General features: G+C 33.1%; 1 protein-coding gene across 3 annotated transcripts in view; it reads left to right on the top strand.

The window, feature by feature from the left end:
• The window catches only part of LOC134857090 (dnaJ homolog subfamily C member 8-like), a 32,986-nt gene that overhangs the window by 5,707 nt on the left and 5,921 nt on the right, over positions 1-21,358 (top strand). The gene's annotated exons all lie outside the window — the stretch shown is intronic.

Genomic DNA, 21,358 nt, shown 5'->3' with positions numbered 1-21,358 from the left:
TTGAAAAGATCAAGTATTGGTGCTTGAAAAGATGCTGCTTTCATTTTATGCAACTTAACAGAACTACGCCCATTTAATTTACAATAACAAGTTGCTACGGCAACAAGTTATTTTTCTTTCCCCTGCTGTTTTTTGTCTTATACAATTAAGGCTCACAATGTCAACTCATTTAAGAGAAATAGTTGTTTTTTAGATTCTTCACACCTAACCTTCATGAAACAACTCATTTCACTATAAAGAGTTTGATGATTACGTCAGCCGGGGAAAACCAGGTTGATTTTCATTGTCTATGTGTTGTCTCTGTTTTTCAGTTTATACGCTAGTCAGGTTGCCTTTTTAGACTGAAAACGTGAGACTCGCCCTTGATTTTTTTAAAGAAATTCTGCTTCAGATTTTTCATAAACCGTGAAATTGTTTCTAGTTTTATTGGAGTGCCATTTTCTGTTTTTAAGAGAAATGAACGTAGTGAGTACTCTTATATAGGTCTTGCTGATTTTTTTTGGGTTTTTTTTCACGTTAAAAGTTCACTTTTCGCGGTTTGACATTGTGATTTTTAAGTTCAGTGCATTTATAGTGTTATAAGGAAGGCAAATTCCACTATCGAACAGCAAAATTGTAAAATTTACGAAAAACGTGATCGACTTCTAATTTCGAAAATGGAAATTAAATATCAGATTTCGCAGCGAAATGAAAGTATTACCTATTGATTCAGTTTTCTCAAATTGGGTTAATTTTAACATGAAAATGTCCATCACAAATTGTTCTTCAAATTTAAAGAGCTTAAAAACCATCTATTCATCTATTTTTTCTCGAAATTCAAAAATTGAAGATGTTGAAAAAACAAGTGGGTTTTTTTTCAGTTTTCTTGTTCATTTATTTTTTCCAACTGTTAGTTGGCTATGTTTATCAATTTAGGTGCCGATAGTAAAAATTCCCCTATAAATTTGAAGTTTAAATCTGAGAATGTCCAATTGTTTTTATTTTCCAGATGCCGTTTTTATCAAATTGGTTTTTGTAGTACTTGCTCCTCGAAGTTTTAATTTGAATTAATTTTGTGAGTACTGAAGGAAGTGAGCAGACTTGTATAGATGTTGGTAATTTTAGTGTTTTTTTTTCAGGAAAAAGTCTTAAAATTTGTTCACGTTATATTTATATTTTCGCGGTTCGATTGTTGATTTTTTTTCTTTTCCTTTGTTAAACGGAAAGCAAATTCCACTATCGAGCAATTAAAGTTAAAAGGTCACGAAAAACGAGATCGACTTCTAATATCGAAAATTGAATTTAACTTTCAGATTTCAGTGGGAAATAATAATTTTGCTTATTGATCCAGATTCAAAGAGCTTTGAGGGCATATATTTTTTCTTTAAAATTCGAAAGTAAAATTTTTTCACATAAAAGTCAGTTTCAAGCCAGTCAGTTTTCTTTTATGTTTTGTTGCGTTCATTAATCTTTTTCAAGGCTGTTTACCCTTGCGATAAGACTTAATAAATAAAGATAAGACCTAATATATTTTAAAACTTTATGAAACTTTTTATGACAATAGTTTTGTTTTCGGCTCAAACATGTTTTGACCCGAAATTTGTTGCCACTCGGTAGTTAATTTTTAATTCTTTTTCAGGCTGTTTATGAAATTTTTGAAGTATACAACCATGCAATTTTTGTAGCAGTATCTTTTTCAAGTTATTTTTCAGAAATTTTAAGTAATTTTTTCAACTGCGTTTTTCAGGTTTTTTTTCTTGCATCGCAAGTGTTGCGAAGCTCCGCTTCGCCTCTGTGGTTAAGATGTGGCAGAGGGATGAGAAAACATGATACTCCAAATATTATGCATAAACATAATGATATTTAAAGAAAAGTTTGACAGACTAAAAGTTTCGATTAAACATTTTTCACATTTTCTGGAAAAAAAACAGTACCAAGTAGTAACGTTCCTTTTCATCAGCTGGTTGAATTACTTGGGCTTTGTCTGACTGCGTTGCTTTCGTTTTAGAAAGTAGCAGTAGAGGAGCACCACATTGAGTTCAAGTGGAACCTTCACGTGGCTTTCTGTGCAGCCCAGAGAAGCAAGATCGAAAAGGGCATCAAACACCACTTCAAATGTTAGTAATGCAGTAGCAACTAAGCTAGGCAATTTCAATTCATCGCATTTACTTTCATTACGTTTCTTGCCTTCATGATTTATGCTTTGGATTGCTGCTGAACGCGTAAAATTATTGTTTCAGCATGCATTACAACAATATGTCTGGAAATTAACTGTTTTTCAATTTCGAATTTCTATTGTCAATGGGGAAGTGTTGAATTCAAAAGATAAGTTTAATATCTGATTGGCAATGTTAACAGAATGTTGAATGAGTATTACAAACTGCAGGCTCATATTGAACGCTTCTGAAAGTAAACATTGACTAATCCAAGAAGAAAGTCTTGCTCTAGTGAGTTATGACCGAAGTGTATAACTCATAGAGTAATTTCGGATAGGGTACACCGTCTGCTCGTCACGCTATCTTATTTTCGGCCGGATAGATTCGTGCAACTTCTTAGTCTAATACCGATCCTAATCTTACTCTTATACTATCTAGTCTCAGGTTGTTTAACTAGTCTCTGCTAGGCTCAATAGATCTAGGGTATACTGGTTTATTGCGGCTGCTGAAGTACTCGGGAGAGTTCAACTAATTTCTAAGTTAAATTCAAATCTCTCTGGTGCTGAAATTACAAGTAATTTCAGCACTTACAAATAAGTGGATTGTTAGTTAGATGGATCATGATTGGTTAATATTAAATACTTTACATTGGTAAAATATCTAATTTATCCAATCATAAAATGTAGTTTAGATCAGGTTCCACCCATCCGGGTTTTACAGAGTTTTTTAGAATAGTTTTTCTGCAATTCGAAAGATGGATGATGGACGTTGGTATTTGGCGAACATCTTATTTCTTCTGGGTTTTCTTATTAGAGAAGTCCCAGATTCAATCATTGTGTCTTCTCAAGACAACGACTGGGTTTTCGCAACAAACTCAAATCTGATTTCAGAATGGTTGGCTATGTCAGGTTTTTCTGTTTCATTGGTGAGAACTTCTTTGTGTTTGACCTTGTCTGGGAATGGCGTGGAGATTGTGCGTGGTGGGGATGCCTGGTTACTCGGATCTGTACGTATACTTGAACATCGAGGTGGTCATTGATCTAGTTCAATGAAGTCCTTTTCTGCGAAGTCAAGTCGTACTCTAAATCCTTTGAGTTGTGATTGTGGGCGGCATATTGATTGTAGTTGGCCATTCTTTCTCGAGTGTAGTAGGGTCGTTTTGTCTTTGGATGTTCGTCCTTGGTGTTGTATTCTGATCTATGTATTGCATAATGTAATTTACATTTTATAAAACTTTTATTAGTTTAATATTTTTTTAATTATGATTTTAGTTAGTTGTTTTCACAAAAGCTTTTTGTTTTAGTTCAGTTATTTTGAAGAGTTACTCACCCTTGAGTAGCTCTTATTAAAAATAGGAGTGTGGTCACAAAGCGTGGATGTAGCACGGTGGGTTAGGCCGGCTATAGAGCATGCTCAGGACGTCCTTCCTGGTGGGTTAGGCCAGGAGTGGGAGTATGATTGCATGCGGTTTTTCTGAGAGGTCCTGTTATGTGACAACGTTTTATGTTGGGTTTGTTGTGGTTTTTCTTATGTTTTGTTGGTTGTGTCCTTTTTTCAAAAATCAAATTGTTTGTGGTATGGGTTTGTCTTTCGACTTTTTTGTGTTTTATTATTTCTTTCTTAGACTTTATAATAGTTTTCAAAAGAATAATTTATCCAGTTTTAAACTGGGTTAATCCGGTTTGGGTACCGTTGGTTTCCTTTTCTTAGTCATGCTGTTATGCTTTGTGTTGTGGTGTTTAGTAAGCTGCATTGGTTAGTTTTGTTTAGTATATAATTCCTTTCCAACCGGGTTAAAGGAAAGTTTGAAACGTGTTATCTTGTGTTAGAGTTATCGAGTGTGAAAGCTTGAAACTGAAATTCATTATTTTAAACAATTCTTCGTGGGCGAGCTGTGCGAGTGTGGATAGAATTCTTATGCGAGTGAATGAAAATATCAAAAGGTTAGTACTGCTTTTGCTTCTTATGAATTTACTACATAGAATTTTAATTTTACTGCTAGTTGTTGGGGGAAATTAAGTTACAAATTTTTATCATTATTAGATTTACTGCTGGTGGGGGAAAAATTTATAAATTAATTTACTGCATTGGTATTATATTTATTTAATTGTTGGTGCAAAAAGTTAATAGGGTTTTAAACAGTTTTGAAGAAGTTTGCTATTTTTTATTTTTCTTTTGTGAATTTTTCAGATGATCGTTGGATGAAGGCTAAAATTCTAAAGAAAACATGGATAAAGAATGGTGAGTTTCTAATGTTTGAATTAATTAGTAATATGTATAATTCATACTTACCTGTTAGTCGTCGGGGAAGAAACCGTGGGGGAAAATGTCGTGAATGAGATCTGAAGTTGTTAGTAGTTTGGCTAATATGCGGATGATATTTTTAGTTTGAAGCAGTGGCCAAAGCAATTGAAGTGCCTTAATTGTGGTTAGTTCTTCAGTGCCAACTGCAAATTCATAAGGTGTGTTTTGGATTAGATTATATAATTTGTGGTTGAATTTAGTCTTATGGATGAATTCTAAAATGGGGATTTCTATAGGTTGTACAAACTCGTGTGGGATGAGGAAGGGTCGGGATTCTTCTGCGTTGAAGGTCTTGGTGATGGGACAAAAGATATACATTTGGATTATGGGATCATAATTTCGAAGAATACCATGAAGGTTAGTATCTTTAATGCAATATGTGAAGTTAAGAAAGAATGGTGAGGTGTATTTGGAATTGATGAATTGAAAACGATGGTGTGGTTGTCTGGAGGGAGTGTGTAGGTCAAAGTGATTTTGGATGAAACGATAATAAGTATATGTGTGTGTTTGTTTAGTGCGCAACATAATATCGTGTGAGCAGTGCAAATCTCTTTCATGTGGTGCAAGGAAATGAAAGGTTAGTGAAAATATTTGGAAGCGTTCTTTAAAACTTTCGTAGGCTTGCGTGTCTGTTAGTGCTTCTGAGATAATGTGGTCAAACTTGCGATCGAAGATATTTAGTGCAAATACATATGGTGTTTTAATGAAAAATTTCTCGGTGATTTGTGGGTTAGCGAAGCGATCGTCGTCTAAGAATTGATCTTGGTTAGTTCTGATGATGTTATGGTCGTAATATTCTAGTGTATATTCATTAGCTCGGGGTGCAGTGTGTGTTTTTAGTGATTTTTTGTATCCAATGTAAGTAAATTGTCTAGGTGTTAGTGGTGTAGTGAGTCGATATAGCATGTCCATATTTCGTTCTATATCGATATGAGTGTTAGATAAAGGTAAGCAAAGGGGATTTGTAAAATGATAATATGAGGTCCAAGGAAGGGTAGGCATTAAAACGTATTCGTCTACAAAGTTACGTGTCTCGTTAGTGTCATGAGGGGTGTTTAAGGTGTATTGTGGAAATGAGGGTAAGGTGATAGCTAAAAATTCTTTTGTGTTAGTGTGTTGTGGATGGTTGATGTATTCACGGGCTGTTCCTGGTTTCGCTGGGAAAGGATGGTTGGGGAACTTCCTTTTAAAAGTGCGGTAAGCTCTATTAGTGCTGAGTGAAAATACAGTAGTTGTGGATGATGGTGCTAATGAATCAGTATAAATTGAAGAGGGTGTAGGGGTAGGAGGGTTGGATGAATCTATTGTGGATGAGATTTGGTTTATGGTTGGGGTGTCAAGGTGATAGGATTGTTGTTGTAGGGTAATGAAATTATCTAGTTCTGGGGAGATTCGGGGGGTGTCTGAAGAATGAGATGATTGGTTTGAGTGAAGTGAGGAGTAGGTTGGAGTGACTTGGGAAGCATAAGAGGGTGTAGAATTGGTTGGGTCAGGGTTATTTGGTAGTATGGGTTGAAAAGGGGGTTGGGAAAAATTTAAGGGATTGGTGTGAAAATTATTTGATGGAGATGGTTCAGAGTCGGCAAATTCATCGGGGGTTTCAATATTCGGGTTATTGAGTTGTGAGATGGAGTATAAAACTGAGATGTGTGAATTAGTATCGGAATTCATGCCGGATGTTACATTACTGGATGGGAAATCGGGTGGCGGAAAAGCAAAAATTGGTATTATTGGGATTGGAGTGGTGAGGTTGGTTGGGTGGGAATTTGATCGGTGTAGGGATCCAAGTTGTCGGCTCATCGTGGGCTAAAAAAATTATTATTTTGAGACTGAAAAGCGGTGGTATGGGGTTGTTCTATAATTTGTTCATAAGTATTTTCATCTTGTGAGTGGTGTGGCATTATATGTTGGATGGGACTTTGTGATATGGTTGGTCTAAAATTATTATGTGTTATGGCTAAATTTCGAAAATTACGTGGGACTAGGGATAATGGATGGTTATGTGGTAGGGGTGGTAACTGTGGTGCTGTTGGTGTTGTGTCTGCATTGTTATGTTCTTCGTCGTATGTGTTCTGTCTTGTTGCTATTTTTGTGTTATATTCTTTTATTTGTGCGTCTAAAAGAATTTTGTTTATAGATGTAGAAAATATTCCAAAAAATCCTGCAAATAGTATGCGTGCTACACTTGCTTGTCTATTGACTTGTGTGTGTATAGCACATGTGTTATAGATTCCTTTTAAGAGTGAAAAAAGAAATCCAATAAAGTTAAACATTGCGTATAAAATAGTTAGTTTTTCTAAGATGTAGTAGGGCCATCCTAGAAAATCAAGAATTTCATTCTTGAGTGTAACAAAGCTAAAAATATTGATAGGTGATATATCTTGGGGACGGTATTTTTCACCGTTTAGATATATATAATCTTTAATGTCTTTAAAATATCCGCTATAGTCTTGCGTATAGATGTCTGCAAATCCTGCGGTTTCGGCAAGTTTGCGTAAGTTTTGGTCAATTGATTGTCTTTGTATTGTGTCCATTTGTGTTAATAATTCCTGGAATTGTTGTGTTCTAATGTGATGTTGAATATCTGATTTTGAGTATATTCCTATTGATTGTAAGTCTAGATTTGGGTTTCGAGCGATAGCGCGAATGCTTTCTGGTGAAAATTTTTTGAGTGATTGCATTAATGTGGGATATGGGGTAAGAAGGTAATATTTATCTTCATCAGGGTTTAGTTGTACTACGTTGTGGCTATTTTCTGATCCACATGGAACTGCGGTATCCCAGAAATAGGTTCTTCGTGAAAGTGTGTCAACGAAATGTACTTTATTCTTATAAAAGATAGGGATTCTTTTATAACATCGTTTATCTTCAAAAACGTACAGTGGTGATACTTTTTTAGTACAAGTATAAAACCATAAGATGTTTCCTTCATAGTCTAAAAAATTTGATCTATTTCCTGATAGTAAATATCCTGCGTAGGGTATTTTTAATACTGCTAGTGCAAGTGATTGTAATATTTGTGTTCTTTCTAATTCGCATAGTTGGTGTAATGTTTCTAATTCGGAGAGTGACATTTCTTGAAAAATTCGGCTAATCGTGTAGTCTAGTTTCATATCTAAGTGAATATCATAGTGGATATTACCAAAATATGTATTATTCATTAGTGATAGTTCTTGTAAACGTGTGCTTTGATCGTTTTGGGGTTTTAAATGTCCACCAGGTTGACCTGTATTCTTTTGAAAATTAACTGGTATATATGATGTTCCTTCGTTTAGGGGATGACTTGTGGCGTATGGGTCGACTTTTATTTTTCCAGTGGTCATGTCGAATCCATTTTCGTATTCAACTAATATTTCAGAGTATTGTGTTTTGTGAAGTGGGCTTCTGTATTTACATGCAAGTTCTGTTTCTTGATATATTTGAAAACGTGTTAATTTATTTTCTATATTATGAATGTTTCGAAAATTTGAACTTATTTTGCGTAATGAATTTACATGTTCATATGGTATTGATTGTATAAAATATTTTTCGTGAAATTTTATCATACGAGCGTGTATTTTTGCTACTTGAAATGTTGTACATGTGTCTTCGGGGAACCAAACAATTGTTGCTTGTGTTCTGGTTGTAGGGTCGCAATAACCTTGGTCGTTTTTACAAGGTAATCTAATTCCTTGGTAAATCATTGTGTTGTCTGATAAATCTCGTGTGAGTTGTATTTTTTCGAGTTGTATTTTCCAATCGAAAAACATTATTTCTTGGTATCCTTTATTTTTTGTGTCTGCTTTGCAGTTTGATGGGTCATTTATACCAATGTGTGGTATCCAGTGTTTATCGTGTATGTCATAGGTTAATCGTCCGTGTGCGCCGTTGTATGGGTATTTTTCATCTAATTTTATATGTCCTTGATATCTTTCAAGTTCTGCTTGATGTACAGAATCTGAAAAAACTTGGAAATATACTAAATTTCTATCTGTGTTTTTATTTTTTGTGATGTTTAGTCGGAGTAACTCGTTTTTACAATCTTCGGGATTGAGATGTAAAAGTCGTTCTCTATTACTCTGGTAGAATGATTCATGGTCAAGTCGGTTTTTATTTCCGTTTGAGACTTGTGAACAATGTACTTTCTTTTCAGAAAATGTTGCTGTGAATTTATATCCTATAACTGTAGTTGCTCGGGCTTTTGAATAAAGTGTTGCTATGACATTTGTAGTTTCTATGGCTTGGGGTTCTGTTTCGCACTGTGATACTTGATTTATTGCATACTTGTGTAGTGTTTTTTGTTCGTTTTCTTCACAATCGTAATGTGTTACTAATAAATCTTGGGGTCCTGTGCGGGGAGAAGGGTTTATGTTTTGATTTGAGATTACTAGAAAAAGGAGTTGGAGAAAAATTAATAATTTTAGAATATACATGTGTATGATAATCCTGAGTATGGGTTATAAAATGTGATGTAACCAATTGTGTTTTTGGTATATCTGTCGTATTTATATATTACTTCAGTGGTTATAAATGGTGGTGGAATGATTGAGCTGTTATGTTTGGTGGGTTTAATGGGTAGGGATGTTGAGTAATGTTGTTTAATTTAACTGTAATTTCAAACTTTAATTGTAAACTGTTTTGTTGAAGTATTTGGATATTGTGATCACGGATATCGTCGTGAATGTCTTGTCGGTATTGTAATCTATTAAGTGCCCAGTTGTGGAGGCGATTACTTTCTAGATGTTGTCCAAATAATGGTGGAGGGGCTGTAAATGTATTCCAATCTAGTCTTAAAGGGATATTTGTTGATGATTGTTCGCGATATCTGGCGTCGAGATTATTTGGAAAATTTAAGTTAAAAGGTGGTGGTGAAATCTGGCTTATTGATGGTGTTGATGGTAGTGATAATGTTTCTGGTAGTGATGAGGATGTTGTTGTATCCGTAGAAATATCTATTGGATCATTGACTAAATTTAATTCACCTTGTGTAAATGAATGTGTTGTCCAATATGGTAGTCGTGATGCCTGGTTTGGGGGGTTAAAGGGATTTTCACGTATTTGTTCAGATGTTGGTGTTGAACCTAAGTAATCTGATGGTAGGCTTGAGGTGCTACGTTGTGAAAGAAGCGTAGGGGTTTCTGGTAATATACCAATGGGGTTTTTTGGAGTGTTTTGTGATGGGGATTGAGGTATATCAAAATGAACTCGGGGAGTTAGAAAATTCTTGTTCCGTCGAGGATGTATAATTTGTCTATTTATTTCGACTGTATTTTGGTTTTGACTAGGATTTCTTATTCTACTTAATTCTTGTGGTAGTGTTGGGTATAAGTTATATGTTGGTTCGCTTAGAGGTGCTTGTCGTTGAGCTGGTTCTAGTGGTTCTGATAAACGAGCGTGTCGTTCTTCAAAAGTGTATGGGTTATCTTGAAAGGAAATTCGTGTAGATGTTTCAGGATTATTGGTAGTTGAAGGTGTTGTTGGGTTATCTTGGGATGATGTCGGTGAAGACTGACTTGGTGACTTTTGGGTAGCAATTTTTGATAGCTTTTTGGTCTATTCTTTTATTGAAAAAGTTAATGTTTATTAAAGTATTCTTCTAAGAAAAGAATTAGGAGGATTGTTGCTAGAGCGAATGTGATGATTGCTTTCTTTATACATTTGCATATAGTCAAAATGAGGGATGATAGAAATGTTATGAAAATTACAAATAGTAGAAAAATATCAGTTCTACTGAAAATAGTTCGTATCATTTAGACAATTTTATAAATCGTACCTGTGGATATAATCAAGGGTTTTTGAAAGTTGGAGAAATAGTTCGAATATAGTGTAGAAAATTAAAAAAATATTACAAAAAATGATTAAGAGTATTAGAAAAGATTCAAGGATATCAAAAAGAAATATTATGAAAGTTTCAAGTATCGTAAAAAATTGTTTGAGGTTTGTGATAATTTTAGTGACTGTTTGATAGAAGAGCATTTAAGAAATGGCTTTGTGATCGAATATTTTTTGTTGTTTGGGGCAATTTTCAAGTGTGGTCGGATTATTTATTAGTTTTTTGACAAGTGGGTTGAGTTTCGTAAAAAATTGTTGGGGGCAATTTTTATGGTGATTGGGAGGTCTTCTTTGTCTTTATTTTCATTTGTCAAATGATCTGGGGTATTTTTGAGATTTTTATACTTTAGGCTAAATAAAATGGTCGTTCTTTTACTTTAGGCTAATTTAACATATTTGTTTGGGGGGTATTTGAGGGCTGAGTTGGGGAAATATTGTTGATCTTTGGTTTATTAGATAAGGGAGGGTTATGATATTATGGTGATATTTATTTTAGTTGTCAAGTTGGAGTGGTTTGCTTATTTTTGACCTGGAGGTCGTAGAGTTATAGTTATAGATATGCCTGGAGTTTAATATTTTTCGTCTAGTTGGTTTGTGTTAAAGTTATAGAAGGTGACGGATTGGATGAATCCTATTGGCTAATTTTGAACTCGAATCGCTGCGTGTTTATCAGCATGTTATCTTGAAAAATGAAAGTGTGAAATGTTTCAGAGGTGCAAAGATTTTTAAATGTAGAATTTAAGGTTGTTTTTTTTGGAAATTCAACTTTCTTTAATATTTTGGATTGTGGGATGAATACTTTATAATTTTTACGTGGTTGATTTCTAAGTCGTGAAGACTCTCTATGTTCTGATTTGTCGATTTGTTTTTGGGGTATTATTTGTTCTGTCATTTTTCTATTTTTTCTTTCTTTTTGAGATATATTTTGATCGAGATTTTTTGTATTGTTTTTTGTGGTGTTTGATTTTGTATTTTGATTTCTGAGGTGAATATCATTTTGTTCCTTTGTTATGGTGTCCGTATGTGGGTTATTTTGAATAACTTTTAAACCTGTAAAAGAATATAATTGAGTTAGTTCGCGGAGTGCGTATTCTTTTGGATAATAAGGTAATAGGTTATTTCGGTGTTGAACGATTTCTTTTTTTTCTGAGTCGGTGATTTTATATGTGACATCAGTGGGTTTTGCAATTATTTGGTATGGTCCTTTACGAAGGGGTTGTAACTTTTTTTGAAATTCCTTTTTGAGTATTAAAATTGGGTATTAAAACAAATGTTCCAATTTTTAAATCGGAGGCTGGTGTAAAGCGTGAATTTATTTGTTCATTAATATTTTGCCTTTGTAACAACTTTTTTGTTACCTTTTGGTAAATTTCATTGTGTTTTTTATCTCTGTTTAAAATCCAGTCGGTGTGTGTACCGGAGGCTAATTTAAGAATTTGTGGGTGATGAAAATGATCTTCATCGTGTGTATGTAATGGTAGGTTATAACAAATTGAGTCTTTATTTGGTTGACAATAACCTTGTGCGTTTTTATGAGAGTTTGCTGTAAACATTATTGGTTTGCGTGGCTTTTGGTTAAAAACCATTTCATATGGTGACATTCCTAAAGTTGTCGTGATTTGTGAATTATATGCTAAGGGAAATAGTTTTACATCTGCTGACCATTCGGTATATCTTGTATCATTTCCATTGATGATACATCTGAGATATTCTTGTAATGAACGGTTCATACCTTCGACTAAGCCGTTTGTCCAAGGTGCGTGAGATGTACGTGGTTTGTGTTTAATGTTATATAAATGACATAGTGTGATGATTTCATTATTTATGAATTCTGTACCGTTGTCTGTAACTAAAATTTCTGGTAGTCCGAATTTTGCTATCCAGTGTTCATAGAGTGTTGTGTAAGCGTAATAAGCGTTACAATGTGGTACTGGGTTAAGTGCTACATAATGTGTAAATGCGTCAACAATTACCATAATGTAGGAGTTTCCTTCGGATGAGGGTGAAATTGGTCCTTTGGTATCAAATGAGATACGATGATTAAAGTACAAACTTTGTCCTTTAAAATCTTGTTTTTGTGCTATTTGTTTTTGATTTGGGTAAGGTTTATTTAGTTGACATACTATACAGTCATTGCATAGTACTTTTATCCAAATTGGTGCATTTGGGAAATAAAAGTTTTGTATAAAATTTGAATATGTTTTTTCTGATCCAGAGTGTCCTTTAATATTTTGTGTATGTGAAATATTAAAAGCTATAAGAATCATACTTAAAGGGAGACAGGGAACTGTAGATTCATTTAGTTTGTATTCTAGAAGGTCTGTGTTTTCGTTAATTGTTGTATTGTTGAATTTTCGAAAATATCTGAGGAGTGTTTTGTTTCCTAGAATAGTTGAATCTGCTTTGATAGGTTTAGTTTTATATTTGTGCCATGATTTCAGTTGTCGAATTACTGGGTCAAGGTTTTGATATTGTTTCAGTGTTGAAATTGTAATTGTTTCTGTTGGGGGGAGAAAAATATTTTCGATTTCTAATTTAGATAAGGGTATTGTGTCAAGTGGGTCATGGAGGTCAAAAACTTGATTTATTGTGTATTTTGAATCGTTTGTTTGTGGTCCTGATAAGTTTATTTTATCAGTCAGATTTTCTTTTTCAATTAGTGGAAAATGGTCTTTTTTAGGCGGGTGTTGTTTTATTCTTTTTTGTTGGGTGTTGTTTTTTATCCATTGTGAAAATGGGATTGGTTTAAAAGTTGATGTTCCAAGTAGATCAACTTCATAGTGATTATTTTGACAATCTAGATAAAGTGGGAAATGTTGTAAATTATTTATTTGTGATTGTTCAACGTCAGTTTTACTGCATATTTGCATTCCAATCGGGGTGATGTTTCATTTTCTGCAAGGTAGAATTTTATGTTTTTGGGTATTTCAACTGTGGTTTTTCGTGTAAGTAATTCAGGTGGCGTATTTCGACTTAAAGTGTCTGGTAATGCAAGATTTTTTCCTGCGGTCCAAACTATATGTAAGTTTGGGAATTTCATTAAAATGAGTTGAAATCTATAAACTCGGTGGTTTGGATTAGACTTTTGTGTAAAAAGAAAGATGATTGGTTTATGATCTGTGAATAGAACTGTGGGATGTTTTGATCCAAGTATCAGAAATTCATATTCTGTTAGTGTATATATTATGGCTGTACATTCTCTCATTAGAGTTGAGAGTCTTAGTTCTGCTTGAGTGAATAATCGGGAATTTGCTGATATGAGGTTCATTTTATTTGTACTATTATGTGATTGTAATAATGCTGCGCCGATGCCAAAGTTCGAAGCATCGCACATTGCATAAAATTGTTGATTTGAATCTGGAATTGTGTTTGAAATTTGTTCAGTTAGAAGTTTTTTAATTTCTTCAAATCGTGCTTGATGTTCTATATTCCATTCAAAATTATTTTGTTGTCTAAGTATGTTATAGAATGGTCGTAGATATAATTGCATTTTATAAACATATTTGCTTAAAAAGTTTAACATTCCAAGGAATTCTTGGATTTTCTTTTTATTTGTTGGTGGTTGGAGTTTTTGAATAGCGTCTATACGTGATTTCAATGGAGTGATTGTTTTTCTTTCTATATTATGCCCTAAGAATTTAACTTTTGTCAAAAAGAAGTGTGATTTATCGGGGGCGGCCTTCAGATTTTCGTTCTGAAGTATTTGGTGATATTGTTCTAAAACATTGAACATTTCCTCTTTTGTTTGTGATTGCATAAAAACATCGTCTAAATAGGTGATTGCGTTTTTCTTGAGTATTAGTGGTCGAAAAATTTTGCTCATAAAAGCTGAAAATGCTGCTGGTCCTATGGATATTCCATAGAATAAGCGGTTGAATTCGTATTGTTGATTTCCAATAACAAATTGTGTTAAGCGTCGTGATTGTTCATCTAATGGCATTTGATTATATGCACTATTCATATCGGCGGTGGTAAAGTATTTTCCGTTTATTTTTGTTAAAATAACTTGTATTGGTTCAATGGGCCAATTACACTTTGATTCATCTATGAGTGAATTGAGGTATCTAGCATCGAGAACAATTTTTAATGATTCTCCTTTGGCTAGAATGATAACAGGGTTGATAAATGTGTTGCCTTTTGGTTGTTCCTCTTTGTTTACTGGTGATATAATGTTGTATTGTTCTAAAATGTCGAGTAATCTGTTCACTTTATCGTGTAAGTGAATTGGTACTTTACTTGCTCTTTGTTTTTTGAAAACTGCGTCTGGTTTTAATGGGAGATGTAGTGATGAGCTGATTTTGCCAACATCAAATTTGGATGTTGCATAGACTGATGAATATTTAATTAGCTGTTTTGCTAGTTTTTCAAATTCGTCTTGTGTTATTTGTGAATGTTGGAAATTAAACATTGTTAAAAATTTCTGTTGATTCTCTGTGTAGTTACTTATGTTGAATGTAGGTTTGAAATATGGGGTTTTTGTGAAATAATCCGTATTTCTGTTTTCGTTACTTATTACATTATTTATAGATAATTCTTCATTAAGGATTGTGGATTGGCAAATATCTAGTAATTGGAGTATATTTTTTACACGATATGCTTTTTCGTGTATTGGTAATATTGTAGCGTTGGTTTCGCAATAGCCTAAAAGTCCTAAAGGTAATGTTACTTGGTAAGGTGTATTGTTGTATACATGTAAGGAAATAATATCTGAATTCGAGTTTTTCAAATATTTTATTGATGAGATTGTGATTTTGAAAAACTTATGAATAGGTTTGAATTCAAAATCTGACATATAAAATTTTTGTTTGTTTTGTTTTTTATCATATTGGTGAACTTGTTTGATTGAAAAATTATAGATGTTTCCTGATAGTGGTTTCAAGTGTTTTCTTTGCTGGTTATATATTGGGTAAAATTTTGAAAAAAATGGTGGTTGTTTATTTAATCTTTGAAAAAATGTTAGGGATGTGTCTTTTGTTTTTGTATATTTATCTTTGATTAATATTTTACTATTCAAGATGTTGATTGTTGGTATATATTTAGAGATAAACGGTATTCCAATGATATTATGTTTAATATCAGTGATATGGAATATTTGTTTAAATGGTTTAGTTAAAATTTTGTTTTGCTCCATTGTTCTTGTGGGGAGAAGAAATAATTGAATTTTTCCGTAGTTTATTAATGTTGATCCTTGTGCTGTTGCTAGTTTGCTGGAGGTTTCAAGAGGTGTTAGCTTTGGGTGTAAGGTTTTTATTTCATTCCATGTGGGAATGTTTATTATATTTGATTCTGCTCCTGAATCAATTAAAAAATCAATTTCAAGATCTGGTGGTTGGAATTCTTTGCTTTTTGGGCTTTCCAAAAGAAATGGTATTGTCCAAATTTTTTCTTTGGGTTGTTCTTTTTGTATGTTTTGGTAGATGTGATTTGTATTCAAGCATTTTGTTTTTTCTTTCTCATTGGGTTGGTTTGTAGTGTTAATTTCATTAGTTTTTTGTGTCGTCGGTGTGGAATGGACGGGTTCAATATAATAATTGTGAAGGAGTTCTGATTGATTTTCATATATGTGTGATGAAAAAGGTTCTTCATATATAACAGGTTCATAGTCGTTTTCGACTTTTATCATGTTGATGGAGAGAGTGTTTTCTGCATCGCTTTCTGAATCTGATGATTCACAGTTTATTTGGTTGAGTTGTAACGTATCAGTTACTGTGTCATCAATACCTGGGGGGTCTGATGTTGTTTCTGGATTAGATTGTACTTGATTAATATGTCTTTGATGTTTAGGTGTACTACTTCTGTGGCGATTATTAGAATTATTATAGTTATTATTATTCCGGTGTGGTGATTGGGAATAATTTCTATAACGATTATTATAACTTGAGTGTCGATTTTGTGAATTATTTCGCGATCTGTTTTGGTAATTATTGTTTGGTCTGTTATAGTTCGATCTATTATATGAGTTATTCCTTGATTGATTGTTCGGGTAATTCTGGTTTCGGTTGTTTGAATAACTTCTATTCCGATTATTTGAGTAGTTTCTATTCCTATTGTATGATGAATTTCGTGATTGATTGTTTGGATAATAATTATTTCTTGATTGGGAATTAGATCTAGAAACAAATCGTTGTGTATTTGAATGTGATCTGGAGTAGTTATTTCGACTATTTGGTCTATTGTAGTGATTTTGTGATGAATTATGCGTGTTTCTTCGTTCTGGTGATCTTCCTCTATAACTTGAGTTATATGGTGATTGATTTCTTGTATAATTTGTATTGTTCGGGAGTGGTTTTCCTGAACTGTTGTTGCTGTAGACTGTTTTGTTCGGTAGATTTTGATCTTTTTTCATGTATTGATAGAATGATTTATTTGGTTCTTTATATTTTTGAGGTTTATTTTGATTGTCTTGCTGTTTTTGTCTACATTCAGAAATACTATGTCCGTATCGTCGGCAATAATTACACCATTTTTTGAAAGATGGTTTGCCTTTAAAGTTTGGGTGTTTTTCGTAAATATTGAGTATTTCAGTGATTTTTTCAACGAGATCTGTATCTGATTCTTGTATATTATTTATATTTGTGGAAGCTGTTTCAATTCTGTTAACGTATTGTAATTTCAGATTTTCCGTTTCTTCGAGTTTCATTGTGATTTCTGCTTGTTCTAGTTTGTCTACTAGTTTTCGAAAATCTAAATCGGGTTCTCGAATTGACGAAGGATGGGATGCTCTCTTTTTTATTGCTATTTTCCTTAATTGTGGCGTTAAGGTCATCATTAAGATTTCTGTCATCTTTGTGTTTTTATAATCATGTGTATTTAATTAATATGCTTTTCGAACTAGTGTTTCGATTCGTACTGCTAATTGCTTGATGGTTTCGTTTGGTAATCTGCGAATTTCATTACATAAAACTCTTTGTTGTTGTTTGTTTCTTTCGGAGTCAAACATTTTTGAAAATTCTTGTGTAAATCTTTTCCAATTTGATTTTATTTCTATAGGCAATACTGAAAACCATTTTTGGGCTGCGCCATCTAGAGTTGTTTGTATTAACGCTGTGCGTCGATGTATCCAGTTTTGATGTAGTGGCGTATTAATTGGTTCAGGTCCTATATTTAAAATCAAATTTGCTGTGACTGCATTTAAATAGTCTTCTACAGAATATTCAGGGTCTGTTCCTGTGAATACCATTAAAGGTTTATTTGATGTTATTGATGATCCACCCATAAGGTATGGATTCTTCGTCATTTGTAATGATTCTGCTGCATTTGGCATTTGAGAAAAATTTGAGAGTTGATTTCTTGTTATTTCGTGTTGTTGAAGATAATATGGGAGTGGTATTTCATTTTGCATTTGTGCTGGTTGGTACGAGTTTGCAATCATTGGGTTTTGTTGCTGAATTGGTTGAAAAGATTTATTATTTGGGTTTTGTTGTTGAATTGGTTGTTGAATTTGTGTATCTATTGGTTGTGGAGAAAAATTTCTATGATATGTATGTGGTTTCTGTATTCCTTGTCCACGATATTCTTGATTATAGGGTGTAAATATATCTGGTTGTAAGAAATCATCATCTGAGGATAAGTAATCCATTTGATAAGATGTTTGTTTTTTATTTTTATTTTGTTGAAAAAATGGATAGTTTTCACTACGATCCTGTGGAGGATGTAAATTTGTGTGGAAATTTACTGAATTAGGTGGTGCCATTGGGTTATCCCAGTTTTGAGATCTTGTATAATTACTAAAATTTTTTCGTGGTTGATATATATTGTTTTTGATGGATGTGTGTAATTATAATTATGGTCTGCAAAGTTGTTTCTAGTGAACGTTTTGCGTGTTTTTGGCGGTATTGTCATGGGTCTGTATGTTTGGTAATCCATGTGTGAATATTTTGGGGCAACCGAAGGTTTAACGGTTGATTGTAATGTTACTTGTGTTTGTGAAGAATTTGTATTTCTTGGTGTTGTTAAGTTTGGACGTATTGGTGAAATACTTTGTTGTGTAGTTGTTGTGTGTACGATTTCTTCATTTATGAAGTGTGATGGTGTCTGGATATCTTGTTGAGTAAGATTCCTAGTTCCATTGAGGTTTTCATTGTGTATGACTGTAGAGTTTAAACTATTATTTTGCATATCGGGTAAAAATGTATTATAATTTAATGGTGTTGCATCAATGGTTAATGGTATTACTCGTACATAATCTCTTACATAAGATATCGTACTTATTGCTTGACTTGAGATTGATTGTGGGAAGTTTATGAATGCGGGATGAGACCATTCGGGGTCCCAAACATAGTCTGATTGTTCTGTGATGGCAGTATCATCGTTTGAGTTTTGGGGTCTAAAATTTTTTCTTGCTTGTGAAATTAAATCAATATTATGTGTGAAATAATCTATTATGAACCATGCCAAGATTTTTTGTAAGTCGTGTTTTGTATGTTGTGAAACTTCATCTTTCGTGAAATTTTCTTTAATTATATTTAGAAAACTAGAGAGTAGTGTGATTTCATGTCGTACTCTTATATGTTTAGATGTTTCTGTCGGTGAGACATTTGGTATCTGGATTTCGTTTTCTAATATCGAGATATAACTATATATTATCGCAAAAACTTCATTGGTGAATATGGAGTTTGCTCTTTGTGAGTTATGATATTGGATGCTTTTTATATATTCTGAGAATATTTTTGAGAATTCTAAATCAAGGTCGTCTGTTTGAATTATATATTTACTGTGATTCTGGTTTGGTGAGCTGAATTCTATGGAGTAGATTCCGTATTGTTGTGTTAGGTTACATATATCTTTTAGATAGTGATCGATAATTTGTCTTTTGATTTTTACATCTGGAAACTCTGTTTTACATGGACTGATTCCTGGTTCAAACAAATTTAACAGTAAATTTTTGCAGAATATATGCTGTCCTCTATCAGTGGTTGCATCTACGATAAAGGGGAAAATATCATCATCATCTGGACTTTCTTCACCTGGGGTGTGCGTTGAGCTCATTTTTTCGTTCGATGACTGTTAATATGTAATTATCAATGTGTCTAATTGGTTGATTCCAGTTGTATAAATGTACTGGTTTGTGTTTATACTGCTTTTTTATTCTTCTTTTTCCTCTTTTTGATGAATTTGAAGTTGTTTCTGAGTCAGAGAAATATAATTGATCGTGAATTGGGCAATTTTTATCTATTGATTCTTTTAGTTTATAAAGTTCGTCTAAACTGTTGGTTTCTGATTCTGAAAATGCGTTTCGATTTTTTGAAAATCTTTTTCGTGTTATTTGTCTTTGTTTAGTTATTATTTTTCTCTTTAATGTTTGTCGTTTTGTTCTAATGTATCCAACTGTTTGTGTATGAGGTGTGATTACAAGGTCGTATTTTTTGTTATTTATTTCACAATTGTGTAAAACGATTGTTTGTTTATTTCCTAGGTTTTTAAATGACATAAGGTTTAGGATGACGGATGCAAAAGGTTGTTAAATGATTTCTATTTGCTTAAACTGTTAGTCCTTACGATTTTTTTGTTAGCCTAACCTGGGTCTATTTGTTCAGGGTTGGGGAGGAAAGTATATCGATTCCGAAGAATGATTTTATACTTTCTCGTGGCTAGTATAAGCTAAGGTGTTAACTTACTTAATCTTACTTAAGGGTAGTGATTGTGTTCAGGGTTGGAGAATAGTAAATCGATCCACAAGGTTCAGGTATAATTAGAACGCGAGTAGTTCGTTAGATACTATTTTACACTTACTAAGTTTAAGATTTATCCTGGGTCTGGTAAGAGGGGGGATCAAGTGAAGGATGAATAACCGAAGTTCTTCACTGTTTATCCTAATTTGAATGATTAGTTTTGTTCAAAAATTTCTATTAGTCCTGGGTTTTTAGAAAGGGTTGGATAGTGAATCGACGTTTGAGGTCGTTAGACACTCGTTTAAGTGGGTGGGGGAGAACAAAGTTGTTCTTTTTGATCCAAGGATAGGCCTTGATGATCAAGTTTTAAATTTAATTAAATAGAAAATGATTTAAGATCCAAGGATAAGCCTTGATGATCTGATTTTAAAATTAAGTGAATTTAAGTTTAAAATGTTTTAAATTTGTGTTAAGAAAAGATTTAGTATTTTTATGATGTTAGTGAGCTTATGATTGCTGTTATGTTTAGGCGATGAAGCTGGAACAACAGGATGATTTATAATTACTAATCATTTATTGTCATGCTACTAATTTTTATTTTTGTTTTTCAATAAATATTTTTCAAACATGTTTTGTATATTACTGCAGAATTTTGGAAAACGATCTGAGATCTTTTTATCAATCGTTATTGTATATTAATAATTTTGTTTAGCGCCTGAAATGATTTTGAAGATTGACTTCAAAATTTTATGTTTGCAAATGAAAATCTAAATTCATTGCTAGTAGTATTCTAAATACAAAAGTTTGTTCTGGCTTTTGCCGAACTATCATATAACTATATGGTAAGTTTCTGCTTTGTCGTATGTCGTCTCTGGTTCGAGGTCTTCTTCCAATTCCGGGTAGTTCTGTTATCGTTCGGAATATTGGCTCTGATCTATTGAGTCGTAGAGACATTTCGATTAAATTATTGTCGTATAACATTTTGTAAATGTTTTGTCTAATTTCTAATCTATTATTGGTTAATGCTAAGCTATTAAGGTCTTGTTCGAGACTTATGGTCGCACCAGATGAGTTAGGACCGAAGTGTATAACTCATAGAGTAATTTCGGATAGGGTACACCGTCTGCTCGTCACGCTATCTTATTTTCGGCCGGATAGATTCGTGCAACTTCTTAGTCTAATACCGATCCTAATCTTACTCTTATACTATCTAGTCTCAGGTTGTTTAACTAGTCTCTGCTAGGCTCAATAGATCTAGGGTATACTGGTTTATTGCGGCTGCTGAAGTACTCGGGAGAGTTCAACTAATTTCTAAGTTAAATTCAAATCTCTCTGGTGCTGAAATTACAAGTAATTTCAGCACTTACAAATAAGTGGATTGTTAGTTAGATGGATCATGATTGGTTAATATTAAATACTTTACATTGGTAAAATATCTAATTTATCCAATCATAAAATGTAGTTTAGATCAGGTTCCAAACGGTATCAAACCAGCAG

The sequence above is a fragment of the Symsagittifera roscoffensis genome, chromosome 1, assembly GCF_963678635.1.
Source record: "Symsagittifera roscoffensis chromosome 1, txSymRosc1.1, whole genome shotgun sequence".
Taxonomy (NCBI): Eukaryota; Metazoa; Xenacoelomorpha; order Acoela; family Convolutidae; genus Symsagittifera; species Symsagittifera roscoffensis.
This window is presented reverse-complemented; position numbering and strand designations above follow the sequence as displayed.